General features: G+C 43.7%; 1 protein-coding gene across 1 annotated transcript in view; it reads right to left on the bottom strand.

The window, feature by feature from the left end:
* The window catches only part of CPVL (carboxypeptidase, vitellogenic like), a 122,713-nt gene extending 114,678 nt beyond the window's left edge, over positions 1-8,035 (bottom strand). Inside the window, exon 1 of the mRNA XM_006019596.2 lies at positions 8,008-8,035. The gene's annotated coding sequence lies outside the window, so the exon portion shown is untranslated. The remainder of the gene's footprint in view (positions 1-8,007) is intronic.
* Between the last annotated feature and the right edge of the window lie 12,025 nt (positions 8,036-20,060).

Below are 20,060 nucleotides of genomic sequence, written 5' to 3'. Positions count from 1 at the left end.
CCGCCCCTGCAACCCACCCCCTCCACCCCCAGCTTCTGGCCTGAGCCATTGCAGGCATATGACTGCATTTCCTGAATTAAAAATGAGAATCTGTTTGCTTGCTTCTCAGTTTAATCTCTGCATCTTAGACGAACTTGGAAAGACTGAATCAATTCACCTTGGGCTTTTTGACTGTCTGTACTTAGCCCTACAGTCAGACTATTTGAAGTAATTAATTTAAGATTATATTGGCTGTTAAGTACCCATCCTTTATTCTTGAGACAAAGAAGAAGAATGAATACTATATTATTCATCAGAGTTTAACTTTTAGCATACTTCAAACTTTCCTACCATGTCCATGGATTAATAGATTCTATTGAAAATCTATTTTTCGCAAGCCAGTAGTGTCCCTTACAATTTGCTTAATGTTAATTGCACCATACATACTATGGCTGAGGGACATTTTTTTTAAAAAAGCTGTAAAAGAATGTCTGCAGGGTATGTACAAGACAACAGGCTGCAAATCAGACTCACAGGATTCTATTCTTCATTTGAAGTGCTAAAAAGCGACATGTTCTCTTAGCCAAATTACTTAAAGTATTGATGCTGATCTTGCTGACCCACTGTTATAATAGTGCTTTCTTTTTTAAAGAGAATACCATATGTACACTTTAAATGCTAGCATTTGCTGGCTATTAAATCCCTTGACTATACAATTGTTGTATAAGTGGGCCGTCTTTATCAGGGCTTAATTATACAATACTTACCCATACAAGTACTCCCATTTGGTAGGCCATTACTAAACTATTGGCTTTGCTATCAGAACCAGACATTTGTCTTTATCCTTGACTATTTACATGCATGTGGTATGGATTCGTTTCAGTGAATAGCAAGCTGTTTTAAAAGGCTGTCTCAGTAAGTGCTATCTCAGGACACAACAGTGTAAGAGAAGTTGCTTCTAAGCTCCAAATCAGCTACTTTTAAGAGCAGTCTTGAAAGTGAGTAATATCAAAAAAAGGGAGAAATAGCTCCCACAGACTTTTTTCAAGTGTCTACCTCATTTCTAGCTTTTTGTAAACCAATTTTCTTTTCAAATGTTTAATGAAATTTTAAAACATAAAATATTAGCTTTTCTGTCACTAATTCATACTGATGTATGCTGAACTAGTGTGAAGGAACAAGGACTTCATTACTTCTTCAAAGCAGAGCAACTAGTTTCCACATGACAGCAAGTGTAATCTGGCTCTAAAGCTAGATCAGCCAAGCAAAATGGAAGATAATGTAATGGTGATTCTCCAGCTACTTCCTCCACCACACACTCCTGGTGCAGAAAAAGCACCGTGGTCAGGTGACTTTTGCTCTGTTATTCCTTCAGCAGGTTACTACAACCACAGCAAATGACCAGTTACAGGAGAACTCATTACAGCTGCAGGATTTAAGTCTTTCAGGACCTTTGTGCACCCATGCACTACTCCAGTGTTTTGAGCAGTTCAGATACACACCAGGATCTGGCTATTTAGTTCAAAAATCTATTTGTCTGTTTAGAAATAACAAATTGATAACATTGACCTCTCTGATGTTTTAGTGCAACACAACGATAATGAACACTTCCTGTTTCAGTAAGTATTTTTAAATTAGGGTGCTAGCATGGCTGCTAAAATGTAGCCATAGGTCCTAATAGCAATTCAGTGCCTTATTTTTTTAAGTTGATTTTGTGAAAGCAAAAACAAAAAGTAAAACTGGTCTTAGAATTCAACTGGTCTTTATACAAGTGGGGAATATGATTGTTTAAGCTTTCACTACTTACCAACACAAGAAAAGCCTGATTTTAGCAACAAGCCTATTGTAAGGCTTAGAAACTGAGAGAAAGTAAAAAGATGGAACAGAAAGTAACATGTAGAAGCTAAACTTAATGCTTTTACCATAATGGGAGAAATGCATTAGTTCCACCCACATGTAAACCAGTCAACCATTTAGTAAACAGACTGGCTCACATTAGGAGTCATTTTCTTTTATGGATCTAAAGAGGGAGACAATTGTCAGGCAAACCCAGACCTGTGGAACAGTGAATAGGCAACCTAGCTGACCAGAATTTCTTTACTCTGATTTACTATCATCCTCAGCTAAATAAAGTTTTTGGAAGTTCTCCTTTTAACTCCCCGTTTTTTAACCACAAAAGGTGGTCTTTGCAATACAGGGTCAATGTGCTTCCATTGCTACCTGTCATATTCTCGGAATAAAAGGAACTCTAGAAAAGCCAACTTACTAAATGGGTACTTTGCATCAGTCTTTCATCAGTCCCTTGCTTTTTCTCTGGCTCCCCACATATCTAAAAAAGGACTTTTTACTGTCCTTGATACTTGTAGCCAGTTGGAGTTCCATGGTAGCCTTGGCTTTCCTGGTTTGCTCCCTGCAGGTCCAGACCAGTGCAAAGTATTCCTTCTTGGAGGTGGATCTCGTCCTCCATCCTTTGTAAGTCTTTCTTTTTAGACACAGGATGTCTGCTAGTTCCTTGCTGAGCCAAGGGGGCTGCTGTGCCCTTTTGCTGCCTTTCCTCCAAGATGGAATAGCTTAGTTTGTGCATCTAGGATTGCTCCTTTGAGGAGCAACCACTTTTCCTGAACTCCCCTCTCTTTGGGGTCGTGGTCCCTTAGGGCCTCACTGACAAGCCTCCTGAGCTTGTCAAAGTCAGCTTTCCTGGAGTCAAGGACTTCTGTATTGCTGACTGACTTGCCAGCTTTACCGTGGATGGTGAAGGTGATCAACTCATGGTCGCTGTCAACCAGCTTCCCTTCGATTGTTAGGTCACTGATTAGGTCATCCCTGGTTGACAATACCAGGTCAAGCAGCGCTTTACCTTTTGTTGGCCCGTAGACTTCTTGCATCAGATAGAGCTCACCTACGCATGTGAGGAAGCTTTGCAACCACTCAGATTTGGCTGAGCACTCTTCCCATGAGATGTCTGAGTAGTTGAAGTCTCCCATGACAACCGTGGACTGGGAGTGTGCGGCCTTAGCCAATTCCCTGGCAAACTCCTGGTCAAGCTCTTGATTCTGGGTGGGAGGTCTGTAGTAGACTCCCACCATTGTGTCCCTTGTGCTGTGTCCCCACGGATAACCCAGAGGGTCTCCAGTCGTCCACCCTGGGTGCCAATGTCAGCTTGCAGGGATGCGTAGCTCTCCTTGGCATAGAGAGCTACACCCCCACCCCTTTTGTCCACTTGATCTCTCCTATATAGGGTATAGCCATCTATACCCATGGTCCAGTCATGGGTGGAGTCCCACCAAGTTTCCGTTATCCCTATGACATCATAATTATTTGTGTTAAGCAGGAAGACAAGTTCCTCCTGTTTATTCCCCAAACTCCTGGCATTTGTGTACAGGCAGGCAAGTGTCCCTTTTGGGGCCCTTGCTTTGCCTACACATCATTCCAGGGCCGAGGCAGGGGTGGGCTCCCTAAAGTCCCTTGACCTGCTGGCTTTGCAAGGGTTGCTCAGCAGGCCAGCAGTGGCAATAGTGCACCCATCCCCCGGTGAGCTTAGTTTAAAGCCCAGTGGAGCAGGTCAGCCAGTCTGGCTGAGAAGAACCTCCTCCCCAGAGGAGAGAGGTGGAGGCTGTCCTCAATTTCCAGCAGCTGAATTTTGGAAAAGGTTGTGTGCTGTATGTGAGAAAATACAGTATTTCTACATCAAAGTTTCTACATCACTGACTGCTGTGAGATGTGCACAGAACATAGTATGTGCCAATATGACCCAGAATGGCAGAATCTACCCCAAGAGATGTTTTACATTCTCCTGCCCCAGATTTATGGGATTGCCTACCCACCTCATGTTTCCAAATTATATTTCAGGTACTATATGATACAAACAGGTCAGGCCTATGGTTATTTTCTTTCCCTTCTATCTCCATCCATTTCTGTATGTCTCTCTGACTCAGCAGCAGGGAGCTCCAAGTCTGCTCCCCCCCTCCCCCCCCACACACACACACACTGTATGAGTGAACTACACTGCTAGCCTAGAGCTGGATACTAAGTTCAGATTTATGGGTCATAGAAGATTAATACAGAATTCCTTTACTCTGATTTACTATCATCCTCAGCTAAATAACGTTTTTGGAAGTTCTCCTTTTAACTCCCCATTTTTTAACCACAAAAGGTGGTCTTTGCAATACAGGGTCAATGTGCTTGCATTGCTACCTTTCATATTCTCGGAATAAAAGGAACTCAGTTTCTAGATCTCAGAAGTACTGGGCTAGGTCAGCCTTTTAAAAGATCAATTAATTGAATTTTAGAGGTATTTTTCAGGCTTTTCCAATGATGTTCAATTAGGTGTATCATATAGCTATTGCTTTTTTGAAATCGTTGCTAGACAGCAAGCCACGAGCTAGGAAATGGTTAGAGGTCTGATATTGGCCTTTCATCTAGACCAGGGGCATCAGCTCATTTGGCCCTGCAGGCCATAGGGTCCCTTGCAGGCCAGACAGACCCACCTTTGGATCCATCCCATGGGACTTCTTGTGGCAACTGCCAGAGCTGCTGTTTCAGCACCAGCAGCTAAAGCCTAAGTACAGACAGTCAAAAAACCCAAGGCCGAGTTGATTCAGTCTTTGCAGGTTAGCCTAAGGGGTAGAGATTAAACTGAGAAGTAAGTGAACAGACATTCACTTTTCATTCAGGAAATGTAGCCACATGCCTACAGTGGCTCAGGCCAGAAGCTGTGCAGTGCTAGAGCATGCCTCCCAGCCTGCTGGCCACTGCCAAAGGGAAGGGACTGACACTCCAAGGCTTCCCCCCCCTGTCCCTGCTCAAGTGGAGTGTGGGTGGCAAGGCCCCAGCCTGGGGCTAGCATGCTGAGGCCAGGAGGAGGGCACTTTAAATCACCCACCATGGTCTACATGAGACCCCAGCCTGGCTTCTGTCCCTCCCCCCTGTTCCCTGCTCATGCTTGAGTATGGGAGGAAGACAGCCCCTGCCAGGCTGAAAACAGTAGTGGCAGTGAATCCATAAAAGCTTGAACAAAAATAGTCCTTTCTCTGAAGCAAGCATGTATTGAACACAGCAATTTGCAACCTCAAGCACATAACAAAGAACATCCAAAAATCTTCGCCTAAGCTAAGATACAGCTGAGTAAAACACACTGGGAGCACACACAACTTAGTCTAACTTAAAATAGAATGTTATAAACCAAAAAGACAAGAGAAAGCCTTTCATAAGTATAAGTATGTGCTCCTGCCATGCAGACCCTGGCTGGGGTCCTGTGCCAGTGGGAAAGGGGATTTAAACCCTCCTCCCTCCCCTCTGCCTGGACCTACTGACCCACACCCCTGCCCCCTCTGCTCCAGCAGGCAAAAATCTGGTAGGGTCTGCCCCCCACTGGTAGGCTGAGGTACCCAGCCAGGCTTCCCACCCCTATCTCCTTATCAGCCAGCCCTCACTGCTCTAACTAGGGAGCAGAGGGGCGCAGCCAGTGCTGCTCTCTGAAGCAGACAGTACAGCCCAATCCAGGGCTGCAAAGCATCCTGGGATGCGGGAGAACTCTGATTTAACTTGAACCAGGAAGGGGTCTGGGACAGAAGTTTCACAAACTGGTTAAGTCTGATACTACATTCAACCAGATTTATCTTAAACCAGTTTCAGCCATTTTGAAACTGGTTTATGTGCACTGAACTTCTGTTCTGTTACAGGTTTAAACCAGTTTCAAATCACTTAAACTGGTTTATCTGTCCCTAGCCAAAGATTTAACAATGATGACAATCAATCGCTATTGCTGTTTGGGTAGACTAGGAGGGTTGTTATAAGTTCTACAAAGGGATAAAAAAAATGAGCATTGGGGTCATTCAAAGTTCTGTGAGGATGAGTATTTGGCATACAAAAATGTCTTAGTTCTATGCCATAATGTGAAAGGAGCCACAAAGTCAGACCTCTGGGTGGGAGTGCAGGGGAGAGAGAAGTCAGAAAAATCTGATCAGGGTGTAGTGAGCTGAATGAGGACACTGAGATGGAGATGGAATTAAGGAGTATCCTGAAGGCCTTAGGCAAGATGATTAGAACTATCTAATGATTTTGAGGGGGACAATTTCTCAAGGCAGAGCCACAACCTTAAGGAATTACTGTGTCAGTCCAAGAGTTCTTATTAACACTAAAGACATTAATCAGGAAATAAAGAAATAACTGAGTATTTTTGCAAGGAAATTAATTTGTGGACCTTCAGATTTTATACCTTCCACATAAAATAGCTTCATACAGAAATCCTTGGGTTTACTTTATACATGACAAATTATTTATTTTTTAGTGAAAATTCTGCTCTAAGTACATACTGCATGATGAAAAATGGATGCCCATGTTCTATGGGCAGTAATTTCCAATCAAAACTTTAATGTTACTCTGTTCATTTACAAATGCTGGTCTAAGTCAGTGGTCAGCAGCCTAAAGCCCACAGAAAGTGTTGCTTTCTTCCCTGAAGCCTCTGCTAACTGGGGGCTCTACTAACTGAATTAGCCCCCTAAAATGTCCCCAGCCATATTTTTCAGAGGCAGCCGCATCGAGGGGTGGGAGGGGGAGGTGTAAGACATCAGCCTCTATGCACAAACCAGGAACAACTGGGGTGCAGCCAGGGATGGGTGGCCCATGGTGCTAGCTGGGTCACAAGAGGTGGCCCTCATTGGTAAAAGGTTGCCAATACCTGATCTAAGTAACTCAGCGGTGCAATCCATTAAAACTAAACTACTATATAATTACACCCCAAATTTGTTTCTTTTAATACTTTAAACCAGGGTTGGCCAACTTCTGGCACAGGTGGCATAACTGGCATGGGCAGCACAGCAGTAAATAAGGCAGGAAGCAGAAAGCAAACAGCAAACCAGGCAAGGAGACAGGACTGGAAACAGAAAACAGAACAGCGGATCAGGCAGAGGAGGGGGATTGGAGTAGCATGTGGGAATGGTGTGAGGTCACTTTGTGGCACACCAGTCAAAAAGGTTGGCCCTCCATTGCTTTAATCTCAAAGTTACGTTGTGGGGGGAAGGGAGAGAAGGATTTTAACTTACAACATACATGTCTGACTCAGTAAACATTCTAGTAATCACATGAGGGAAGATCTTGTGGAATAGAAAGCAGCACTGATACAGGAAAGCAGAGTAGATTTACACATTTATAGACAAACCAAATCAGAGATGTACAGTATAGTAGAAGCTTTCATAAGTAGAGAGCCTGGCAAGAAAGCAGAGAGCACAGAGGGCTGGAGCTGGAGCAGTAGCTGGGATTAGCTGGACATTAGTGAAGTGTGGGCTGGATCAGGCAGAAAGAGGGGATTGCAGTCTTTTTGCAGCATCTGTTGAACTAAGCCTGCCCCATGAGCCCCTGTGGCAATAGGTGCCAAATTAGCCACTCCAAATTCTCTGAGCAGAGGCTGAAGTGGCAAAGCAAAAGAGCAGTCTTCTACACAAAACATGGCTGGCTGGAGCAACAGCCAGGGATCTGATGCCCACGGAAGAGACAGCCAGGTTGCTAACCCCTACTTTACACTAAGGCCTGTTTAGTGACTTAGTGACTTTTCTAAGACCTCTCCTGCAAAACAGTCCTTTTTTTTGTCAAGCAACTTCAACAGGACAGATTTCAACTTACTCATGTGTAGTGAAGCTATACTTGCAAAACAGACTAACTTTAACTGTTACAAAGTTAAGAAAGGAATCTGTTTCAGTATTATACTCCAGAATGGCTTAGTATTCTTTTTTTTTTTTTGGCAATCACTATTTACGCCTTCAGGAAGCCCTGAAATAAATCACTTCTCTGTAGCAACCATCAAAACACGTATGCAGCCAAGAGCTCTCATTGAATAAGTTAGTCACAGTAGCCAAAAATTCATTTATAAACAGAACTGCACATCTCTATATCTTCAGATGAATAATTCATGTAAGGCTTCAAACAATCACATAATTATATGTATTTCCCCTCCACATTTCCTCATCTTAAACACATAACATGTAATGAGCTCACCACCAAAGACAGAGGTTATTAAAAATAAGGTCTTACCTGCTAATCTGATTGAAGCAATTCTTCCTTTAGGAGACCAGATAAGTAAGTATTTTACATAATAAAAAACAACCCACAACTGGGTGGAGTGAGTCTTCAAGAGCTCTGCATAAGACAAACTAGAACATAGGAAGCTGTTGAGCAATAACCAAATAAACTGCCTATTCAGCTCCAAAGCTGCTTGTGCTTAGTGTGGCAATAGCTGACAGAATGGATTTTGAGTTGTTCACGTGCTTTTACTTAAGTGAACCTTTTAAATATCAGACACTTTTCTGTATCCTGAACAGAAATAAAAAGCTCGCCAACCATCTGTGTATTTTAAAATTGTATAGGTTCCCCTTTAATAATTTTAAGTATCTACTCTACATAAAACTTCCGGGTTCCTCTTTAAGAAGTTTTTGGAGGGTGTAACGTTCAAAGCAAGTCTTGCCTGCTCAACTCAATTTCCTTCAATGATAAAATGACAGACTGTCGACCTGAGGGTAAAGAGCAGTGGTAGTGATATACCTTGACTTTAGCAAGGCTTTTTGACATTATCTCTCACAACAATCTCATTAATAAGCTAAGCAAATACAGACTACTGAAAGTACTGTAAGGTGGATTCTAAGTGGTTGGATTATTGTGCTTAATGAGTAGTCTTCAATGGCTCTATGTCTAGCTGGGAAGAAGTATAAAGTGGAGTTCCTCAGGAGTCTCTCCTGGGTCTGGTGTTGTTCAACATCTTCATTAATGATTTGGATGATGGGGTTGAGTGCAAGATTAACAAAATGGGAATGATGCCAAGTTGGGTGGAGTTGCAGACACTCTGGAGGGTAGGGATAGGGTCTGGAATGACCTAGATCAGGGCTGTCAGACTGACAGCCAGTGGGCACGTGCAGCCTGTGAGGGGTTAATGTGTGGCTCTCAGACTCCTACACTGGTACTGCAGCTGCTGCTTCCTCCCATGCTGCTTCCTTGCATTGCTCTCCCTGCTACAGCCAGGGACTCTAGCTCCCCTGCAGCTTTGGCTCCCTGCTCCTGCCCCAAGGGTAAGGTGGTGCAATGTAATCCATAGTGCCAGGGGAACCCATGGCACAGTGCAGGGAAGGAGCTGGGTTGGGGGCCATGCACGTGCGGCACAGTAGGGGAAGGGTACAACCCAGGACCCTATGACTCACTAGTGTGGTCCCAAGGATGTAAGACACCCTGCTCACTTAGAAGTTGGACAGCCCAGACCTAGATAAACTGGAGAACTCATTCAAAAATCAATCCAGTGAAATTCACAAAGGACAATTACAAAGTCTTGCACTTGGGACAGAATAATTACATATAGACTGGGATATGACTGGCTAGGCTATGGTACTACAAAGAAGGACATGGAGGTTACAGTAGACCAAAAGCTGAATATGAGGCAACAGTGTACTCTTGTTGCAAAAAAAGAAATCAAAAGCATACTGGTTTCTATTAATAGGAGTGTCACTTGTAAAACAAGGGAAATGATTCTTCTAATCTTGTCTGCAGTGGTGAGGCCTCACCTGGAGTCCTGAGTCCAATTTTGGATCCTGCATATCAAGATGTGGACATATTAGAAAAAGTCTAGAAGAGACCAACAAAAATGTTTAGAGGCCTGGGAAACATGATTTATGAGAAAACTGAAAGAATTAGGATTATTTAATCTGAAAAAGAAGACTAGTGGGGATTTGACAATAGTCATCAAATATCTTAAGGTCTGTTATAAAGCGGATGGAAATAAACTGTTCTCTGTGGCTGTAGGGAACATCATAGGATTAATGGTTTCAAATTGCAGGAGGGAAAATTTAGGTTGGAGATTAGGAAGAGCTTTCTGACTATAAGGGTGGTAATGCACTAGAACAGGCTACGTAGAGAGATCGTGACGTCTCCATCCTTGGAAATTTTCAAAAGCAGATAAAATCAACACTTATTTCATAGGGCTTATGTCAGGGATGGTCCTGCTTTGAGCCAGGTGTTGGACTAGATGGCCTCCTGAAATCTATTTCAGTCTTCTATGATTCAGTGAAACTAAATGTTCAAGATAGAAAACAAGTATCATCTCTGCCAGGAATATTGGCAATATGCTTCACATCCCCTTACATATGTAGAAAACTAAGTCATTTGCTGTTCATATTAGATGGCATAGGATGACTTGAATGATGCTTTAATCTTCATTGGCTAGATATAGAACAGTTAGAAATTAACATCATAGACAAAAAACGGAGAAATAGTAGCTAGCCCCTGCTTTAATTTGCAGCCAGTTTCCATAATAAGATTGATTTTTTTTAAATCATTGGCTAGGTCAGTGGTGCTCAATCTCCAGCCAGTGAGCCAAATCTGGCCAATGGAGTAGTGTTTCCAAGCCCATGGGACTCTCCTCAGGTCCTGAAATTTGGTGGTAGAAGAGCAATGGCAGTGTTACTTACCATTCCCACGCTGCCAAATTTCCAGACCTGTGGGAAGCCCTACAAGCTGGATACTGTAGCCCTCCATGCTAGATCACTTGGTCACAGTAGGTCTGGTACACAGGACTGCACCTGTGTGATGATACCAAGTGTGAGATCTGGCCCATGGACTGGAACCTGAGCCACTCACTCTGCCCAAAGAACCAAAAGATTGAACACCACGAGGCTAGATAAAGTGGTTGGTCTTGCTTACAAAATTGACTTCTTCTTGTGCAGGGACCGGGACTTCCCTGCTGTGATAGAAGCCGGACGCGAGGGGATCGCCTTCAGACCTCAGGTTGGGGAGGACCGGGTTAGAGAGCTTCTGGAGGGGCTGGACGCGTTCAAGTCAGCAGGTCCGGATGCTCTCCACCCCAGGGTGCTGAGGGAGCTGGCTGGGGTTATTGCAGGGCCCCTGGCACGGCTCTACGAGCGATCGTGGTGCTTGGGCCAGGTGCCAGACGATTGGAAGGTAGCTAATGTGGTCCCCATCTTCAAAAAAGGGAAAAGGGAGGACCCGGGCAATTATAGGCCCGTCAGTCTTACCTCAATCCTGGGGAAGCTCTTTGAGAAGATCATCAAGGAGCACATTTGTGATGGGCCGGCATCCGAGATGATGCTCAGGGGCAATCAGCATGGATTTATTAGGGGGAGATCATGTCAGACCAACCTGATTGCCTTTTATGATCAGGTCACAAAGGCCATGGATGCAGGTGTCGCGGTGGATGTAGTCTTTCTGGACTTCAGCAAGGCCTTTGACACCGTCTCTCACCCCATCCTAATTAATAAACTAGGCGACTGTGGCATAGATGCCTACACGGTCAGATGGATTGCAGATTGGCTGAAGGGTCGCACTCAGAGGGTGGTGGTGGATGGATCATATTCGACTTGGGGGGAGGTGGGTAGTGGAGTCCCTCAGGGCTCGGTCCTGGGCCCTGCGCTGTTCAATGTCTTCATCAGCGATCTTGATGTTGGGGTGGAGAGCAACCTGTTTAAATTCGCTGATGACACCAAAATTTGGGGGGAGGTGAGCACGCTAGCAGGGAGAGAGAGATTGCAGAAGGATCTGGATAGGTTACAGGGGTGGGCAGACAGGAACAGGATGCGTTTCAATACGGACAAGTGCAGGGTGCTGCACTTGGGTAGTAGGAACCAGCAGCACACTTATAAGATGGGGAGCTCCCTACTTGAGAGCACGGAGGCGGAAAGGGATCTTGGTGTCATTATTGACTCCAAGATGAACATGGGCCGACAATGCGAGGTCATGGTTGGCAGGGCTAACCGGACCTTGTCGTGCATCCACAGGTGCATCTCGAGTAGAGCCAGGGAGGTGATCCTCCCCCTCTATGCGACGCTGGTCAGGCCGCAGCTGGAGTATTGTGTCCAGTTCTGTGCGCCCCATTTCAGGAGGGATGTGGACAACATGGAGAGGGTCCAGAGGAGGGCCACCCGCATGATCCGGGGACAACAGGGCAGACCCTACAGTGAGAGACTGCGGGACTTGAACCTATTCAGCCTCCACAAGAGAAGGCTGAGGGGGGACCTGGTGACCGTCTATAAACTCACTAGGGGGAACCAGAAGGGTTTGGGGGAGACGCTGTTTCCCCTAGCCCCCGCTGGCATAACAAGGAGTAATGGGCACAAGTTGATGGAGAGGAGGTACAGATTGGACATCCGAAAAAACTACTTCACAGTTAGGGCGGCTAGGAGCTGGAACCAACTTCCAAGGGAGGTGGTGCTGGCCCCTACCCTGGGGATCTTTAAGAAGAGGCTGGATACTTACCTGGCTGGCTAGAAGATCTATTAGGTCCCTTCCGACCCTGAAACTATGAAACTATGAAACTATGACTTTGAAGGCTAAAGATGCAGGAAGCTTTACTAGAACAAATTAAGAAACTAATTATTTTTAATAATAATTTAAAAAAATCCTAATTTGAAGAGTGATGCAAGTATATTTCTTTCTGTTCCTTTCTTCTGTTCTTTGTCTTTCTGGCATCAGAATTCTGGCACCCATTCAAACTTTCCACATAAATTTTCCTTGAAAATTCAGAAAGATACTCATTTGAAGTTAAATTATGACACAGAGTACTAGATATTGTTACTGTAGCATGCTAGCAATCTGTAAGAATAGCTTGATCTCTGGTTGGTATTCCTGAATTACCATTTATAATTACTTTCATGGTTGTGAAAAAAGTGTTCCCTCTCTCATACATGATTTGGCAGGCACATACCTGTTTGCTGAGTAGCAGCTTCATTTAAATCACTTGAGATTTTATGAGACTGTGTTAAACTCTGGCCCAGTTTACATACAGACCTTTGCAGTGATTTTACTAATTCCATTTTCTGTTTGTACATAATCCCTTAGTGTAATCAAAAAAGGGGATCATTTGATTACTTTTATTCACTCCCAGAAATAAGTTATTTGTTGTCCAGAGCCCACTGAACACCTATCAGTACTGAAGCCTTTTTTGTGCTACTGAATGAACAGCACTACTGTTTCCTAGCAAGCTTTTTAAGAGTTGGAGACTACTATAGACAATGCTTAGCAAGTACTATCTTAGAAGACATTTAGCAGGTCACGTACAATATACTCCTTGGGCATAGTGACTTCAGCCAAATGAGTGTTATTGCATGGGGTATTTAACAACCCAAACAAATAACAGCCCTCCCCCAAAGGTAAATAGGCTTCACCAGAAATGTGATTTGATTTTAAACAATAATGGATAAAAGACTGATGCACTGTATTATAATACTCCCATCAAAGTTGCAGCAGTTAATAACTGAGATGTTCAGTCTATGAATTTCTTCCACCTCAAGGTTTCTGGAACAAAAGAGTTTACTTTGAATATTGATAGTCTTCAGCCATCATGATAGCCTTCAGATTTCATGGAAATCAATGGGAAAACTAAATTACTAACAATTATAAGAAATTCTGTGTGCATCTGGCTCAACATGTGAAGTACTTTTGCACCAATACAATTCTAACATCCAGAGCAACAGGTGGTAATGGTACAAAGACAACTCATTTCCAGTCAGCACATGCAGGCAATGGCACATAACACAGGATACTCAGTCTTCATGTCCTGCCAATCTCAGCATGTTTGTAAGAGCTTGGCTAAGCAATGTAGAATGAAAAGGGAACAACATTCTTGACGAAGCACTTCTATACTGCTAGAAAAGTAAAGAATTATTTCAGTGCAATAAGAATTAAATAAAACTAGATTAGGGTGCGCAAAGTCTGGCCCGCAGGCCAAATTTGGCCCACAGCAGACTCCATTTCCTGGCAGCCCTCGCCTGCATTGCTGCAGCCATTTTCCATAGAAAACCCAGGAGGGGTGGGGCTGTGACAGCACAGGGGTAGGGTTTCTACAGAGACTGGCAGAGTGTGTGGCTGGGTGTGGAGCTTCTCCAGGGCCAGGACTGGGATTTTGCGATGGTGAAAGCGTGGTCTGGAGCTGGGGCAGAGCTGCAATCTGTTGTCCGCACATCCTGGGTAGGGGCATCCAGGCAGCAAATTGCAGATTTGCCCTGGCGGGGCATGCAGGCAGTGGATCACAGCTCTGCCCTGGCTCTGGCTACAGACCACACTGTCACCACCACAAAATCCCTGCCCCAGCCCCGGAGCAGCTCCCTGCCCAGCTATGCACCCTGCCAGCGCTGCTGGGGCTGGTCTCCATGGAAACCCCAGCCCTGTGCTGTCACAGCCCTGCCCCTCCTGGGGTCTTCATGGAAACCAACTGCAGTGACGCAAGCAGGGGTTGTTAGGCAATGGAGTCTGACTGCCAGCTAGATCTAGTATTTTGCCCACCTCTGGACTAGATGGTCACTATCTTGAGGTGAAAAAAAGCAATACTCTCTTTTCCAAGTTATTCTTAAAATCAAGAACAAGTGAAGTTAGAAGTTTATGGCAAGTAAATTTACATTTCAGTACTGAAATAAATCAGTCAAAATATTACAGTTTGGTAGTTTAATAGCATTTGGATTGATTTATCTGCATCAACCAGTACTGTCAACCTACTAACATTAACCACGCTGGAACAGTACTGTTGCCATAAAGGGGAAAACGTAGCAGTAGTGTAGATGGGGTGTTAGATGGTTCATTTTTTTTAATTAATCATTTTTTATTTAGGTTGGGTCATAGCACTTCATAGGACAAATGCATCTCTGTCATGAAGAATTTACAGATGGACTTGTATAATACAACTATCTAAAAGATGAAGCATTAGGGTGGTAGCAGATGCTGTTAACTGACCTGTAGGGGAAGGGAAGGAGAAAGGTATAGGCAGAGATGTAACAGGTCAGTACTGTGCCTAGGCCCAGCTGGAGGCTTGCTGCTGCTGGGGAAAAGGTCACCTTTTCTTTCTGCAATGTATGCTGAGTGACCAAAAAACCCCCCACTCTTTTGACAGACAGCAAAAAAAGGTGACCACTCCCCAGCAGCAGAGAACCTCCAGTGCTCCTCTTGGACCACAAACCACCACTGTTTGTCTGTCCTTCCCACTGTCAGAGCCAAAGCCATTGCAGGGATGTTCATGGGGAAAGAGAGAATGGGAGAGTGAGGTGCCCCCCTAGCTCCTTACACAGCATCTAAGGCTCGTGCCCCACTCACTCACTCATCAGAGAATCATAGAGAAGTCGGGCTGGAAGCACACTACAGAGCTCATCTAATCCAGGCCACTGCCAGAGGCAGGATCATTCCTATCCAAACCATAATCAAACCATTATTAGGCTACTTCTAACCTCTCTGTATTCCTTCCCTCTTCAGTGATCTCACATGGTTGCATACGTAGGTTCTCTCTTTCCACTGACCTTTCCTTGGCCTGTAGTGGCTCCTGCTGACTTCTCTTTGCACCCCAGGGTTACTGTCCCCTTCCACTTCTTTAGGTGGCTGTTTTCATTTGCCTAATCAACTTCAAAATCATTGTTTTATCTGGAATTTAGCTCAGGCTGCTTCTACCCCAGACCTGAGGAAGGACACATTGTGCCCCAGACCTTGTCTGCCATCTCTCCCAGCTATCCAGTGGGTCTAATGAAAACTATTAACCACTTCCCTCCCCACCCCACCACCTTTCTGCAAGATCCCAGCTGCAGAAGAATGAGCCCCGCTTTGCCCTGTGCCACCCTGCCCAAGCTCCTGGTGACACTCACCAGCCCTGGCTGCCTGGAGGGAACCTTAGCCCCTGCCCAGGTCGCAGTGAAGTGCAGCTGGCAGCAGCAGCCCCCACCCTGCAGGGGAGGAGCAGGCACCACTGCTCCACCCCACACTGCCTGTCTCACCAATTCCCGAGCACCCAGCCTGCCACCCACTGACACAGGCACCTCCCCTCCCACCCAGCTGCCAGGCACTTCCCTTCCTGAAGCAGCAGCACTGAAGGTGCTGGACAGCTGCCAAGGGCCGGATGCTCTGCTTTCTCTCATTGTGTTTTAGGAGCCTGTCCAGGGAAAAAAATAAATAAATAAAAACCTCTTGCGGTTTTAAATGATTGTGTTTGCGAGACTCAGGATGATTGCATGTGGTGTGGGGGAGGTTGCTTTTTAACCCATTTACCTCTGTCGTCTGCTCAGTTGGAATCTGATCTCATCAATCAGACTTGGATGAACAGTCCTTTTCCCTTATACCTCTTTTGGGGAAGTATTGGGTACAGCAATAGATTCAAGCCCAACTTTGGAACAAGTTAATCAAACAACAGAAAACTCTCAGAGGCACTGGGTCTTGGCTGTAGCCAAGCAGGGGTTTTGACTCCTCTGTGTCAGTGCTCCTTATGGGACTTAAAGCAGGAAGTTCCTGGCTAGAGGGTCTTGCCCCCACAGACCTTCCATTTATCCCCTTTATTTATTGCTTTTCAGCTCCTGTGGGAAGAGAGTAGCGGCCAAAGTGTTTAGAAGCACAGTAAACCAGCACTTCTGAGTTACCAAGTAACTGCAATGATTCACTTAAGTCTGGCCTTCACAACAGGGATGGGGTGGAACAGACTGCCTAGGGTCATTATGGACTCTGTCACTGGAGGTGTTCAAGAAGAGGTTGGCTACTCGTCCTAGATGATAGTTATACCTGTGTTGCTGTTTGCTGTATGGAGCTGGGAGGGAATTTCTGTCCTCCACCTTTTTGCTCCACATGCCAGGGTTTTGGTGGGTTTTTTTAAGCCTTCCTCAGAGACATTGGGTGTTGACTACAGCCAATAGGGGATTTTGACCTGAGTGTGCCAGTGCTCCTGCTGGGACTTAAGAGGTAGATGTTCCTGACTAGAGTGTCTTGCCTGTCCGTTCTGGATCAGACCAATCACTACATTTGACATCAGAAAGGAATTTTACCCCATAGCCATATTGGTATGGACTGTGGGGGGTTTTGCCTTCCTCTGTAGTGGCAGGCATGGCCTTTACCTGGGATCTTTTGAGCATAGATTAGCAATCTTTACAGAAGAAGGGAATTGGCTGCTGTGGTCCCCCTGCTTTACATGTGGCAAGTTAGGGCATTGTGTGTCAGGGTTGGCAGTGGTTTACAAAGAGGTTACATTATTGAGTGTATGGAATAGTTTGGAGATAGACGATCTTGTCTCAGGCAAAGTGTTGGACTAAATGACCTCTGGAGGTCCCTTCCAGCCCTACCTCTCTATGATTTTCTTCTAGAGTTTATGATTTTCTGCCAGGAGAAAGATGTACACATAATAGTCTAGACTGTTGCTGTAACTGAGAGTTGCTTTAGCTTCTGCTTTAAGAGCAAATGTTGTCAGAATTGAAAGTGAAAAGCTAGTGACTCATTGATATAAGCATCACACATCTCTAGAGTGTTATTTATTTCATCTTAATGCACTTGTTGGATTTTGCACCATGGATCTTGGTAAGTATTGTTACACACAGGGCACTTCTACACGTGCACACTTAATGCACATTAGCCTAATTTAAGGCACATTAAGGGTGCGTGTCTACACATGCGCACCCTTAATGCGCCTTAAACATGAAGATTTAAGGCAATTCGAGCCTAAATTTTATACCTGCATAGAGCAGGTATCAAATTTATGTGTGATTAAAGTGCATTAGCAAATGTGTAGATGCACTAATGTGCATTAATGCAATGTGTGTCCATTGACTTGGGACTAACTTTAGTCCCAAGTCAGTCTGCACACCTGTGTGAATGCACAGTAGCTCATGCATGTGTAGACACATGCCTAAATCACCTTAAGGCACATTGGGGTAATGAGCATTAAGTTTAGGACCATGTAAAAGCATGTGTCAGCACACCCACAGACAATGGAACTTGTTTTACATATAAAGAAGTCTCTGCTCTGGGACATACATAAAACAGAAAAAATAAGATTGCTGCAGTATTACAATTTCTGAAAAGATCTTAGTGAAAATTATTTATGCTACTCAAAATAAATTTAAAATAGCTGGCTTTGATTGATTTACACTTGTGACACACTGGTTGCTTCTTAGTTTTTCTGGCTATTATTTAGATTATATTTCTCATTATAATTTTGAGAGTTTTCTGATAATTTTTCCTCAGACTTGCTTAATTCTTTCTTTGTGGGCATGTCTACACATCCATTAATGCTCAGTCATTACTGCAAACTTAATTTAGTACTTTTATAATCAAGTACTAAATAAATGTGCAGTATGTGGAATTACTGCTCAGTAGCGCTGGCAAATGTCTTTTAGGCAACACTACTGCGCCCTAGCCTAATAGTACTGTGTAGTGGTGTATTAGCACTGTCCATGCTGTGACATGCTACTGGACAGTATTATTAGGCTACTGCACAGTTAGTGTCTCATGTTGACACGCCTAGTGATGAATAATTTCACTGCCTTCCTTTAGTCTACATTCAGCCCTATAAATACACAGATATCATATGCCCAATTGGCCTTCCTATTGGTCTTTTCTTATCTACAGATAAGAACTTAGCTCTCGGTGCATTCAGAGATTACCCAGCCTCGGTGCAAAATGTGTGATCCTGGGTTTGGGTTTGTTTGACCTTGTTTGCTAAATGGGCCCAACAGATACAGTTCTCAAACCATTCATAGCCATCTAGTACCTACAGGTTCTGGCATGCATTCCAGCAGCAGGTAGGTATGCATTTTCCATTGTCACAGGGATAGGAAGGCTAGCATATCATTCTCAATGTTTCTCCTGGATTAACAGACAACCATATCTCTCAAATATGTCCTGTTATAGTTCTTTATCACCCTATCACTATTGTATCCACAGGAAATATGATTTACAAGGAAATAGTCCAATTAGTTTGATGTCATCATCCCCAAGGGAATCATGTTTACAACTGAGCTGAATCTTAATGTTCATCAATCCATACTCTACAAATGTCAAAAGGTCCACTGAACAATCATAATAGTTTCTTCCCTGACGCAATGTCAGAGATAAATATTAATCTATCTACTATAAAGAGAATAATTTGTTCTACAAAACCACTTCAAATAGTATAAAATCCATCTTAGAATCCCATATAACCTAAATCATGTACAAAAATAACTTCACATATAATGATCATGTTAAGTGTCCATTCAGTTATATAAATTAGAGTTAATTTAATTTTTTTACTTACAAGCATTGCAAGAAAAATATTTTAAGAAAGCTTTGATAAAGTCTGTGATAGAAACATTCATTTTGTCTTCAGATGCTTGTATGTAAAATACTAAATAAGAAATCACTGATACAAATTCAACTGGATATGAGCTTGCCCGTGCATTAGTAAATGAAATGAATGTTGCTCACAAATGCACTGTGCACAAGCACACTGGAAAGATTTTCTGTTTAGCCTGACTAAGGATGAAATCAGTAGTCAGGAGGTCCATGCTTTATTAAGACTGACAACTAAATGTCCACTCCTGCTTTGACGGAAGTCCATAGGAGTTCGAAGCTGCTTTCAATAGAAGTAGGATTGGGTCTTGTGGGTTTTTTTGAAAATTCAGGGCTTGTTTAGTGAATAATGCCCCAGATTTCCAGCGCTGTATGACCAACAGCATGAGAGGTAATTTTAACAAGAGGAGAGAACATTTAATTTTATCAGAACAAAAACAATGAAGAATTTAATCTGTTCTCAACATGTGTGCAAAACCCCCATTGATATTAATAAGAGTTAAGCAGCCTATGGAGAGGAAAATAGACCTCTGATTGTGGTTAAATGTTTTAAGAAAATTCTCTGCAGCTTTATAATAACCAACTAAATTATTTCTTCTTCAGTGTGACTAGGAAGGTGTTTAGCATCCAAACAGTTGTAAAAGGTCCCTGCACGCACATACACACTCAGAGTCCTGCATGAAAGGTAGGTCTTTAAAGTTAAGGATAAGGGGAATTCCAGAATGAATATATTTTATGAATTAGAGTTCTCCCCACATCATCAAAAGTCAGATACAGCAGTGTAATGAATAAGATTGTACTATCCCTGTCTATTGGCTATTCTTTGCCTGTCCCTTATTTTGTTTAGCAGTATAAGTTTTCCCTCTCTAAATGCTGTTCAGTGGAAGGATTCTTTCAGTAAGTCCTTTTATTGTGTTAATTCAGCTTTCCTGCCTTGCAGGCACTCTGGCTTAATTCTTAACGCATTCTTTATACTTCCATTTTCTTCTCTGGATAACTTTGGGGTTTCAGTAGCATTGAATTCTTAA

This window comes from Alligator sinensis, unplaced genomic scaffold (genome assembly GCF_000455745.1).
Source record: "Alligator sinensis unplaced genomic scaffold, ASM45574v1 scaffold29_1, whole genome shotgun sequence".
NCBI classification, from domain to species: Eukaryota; Metazoa; Chordata; order Crocodylia; family Alligatoridae; genus Alligator; species Alligator sinensis.
The sequence above is the reverse complement of the archived record's forward strand: the minus strand, read 5'-3'. Positions and strand labels throughout refer to the sequence as shown.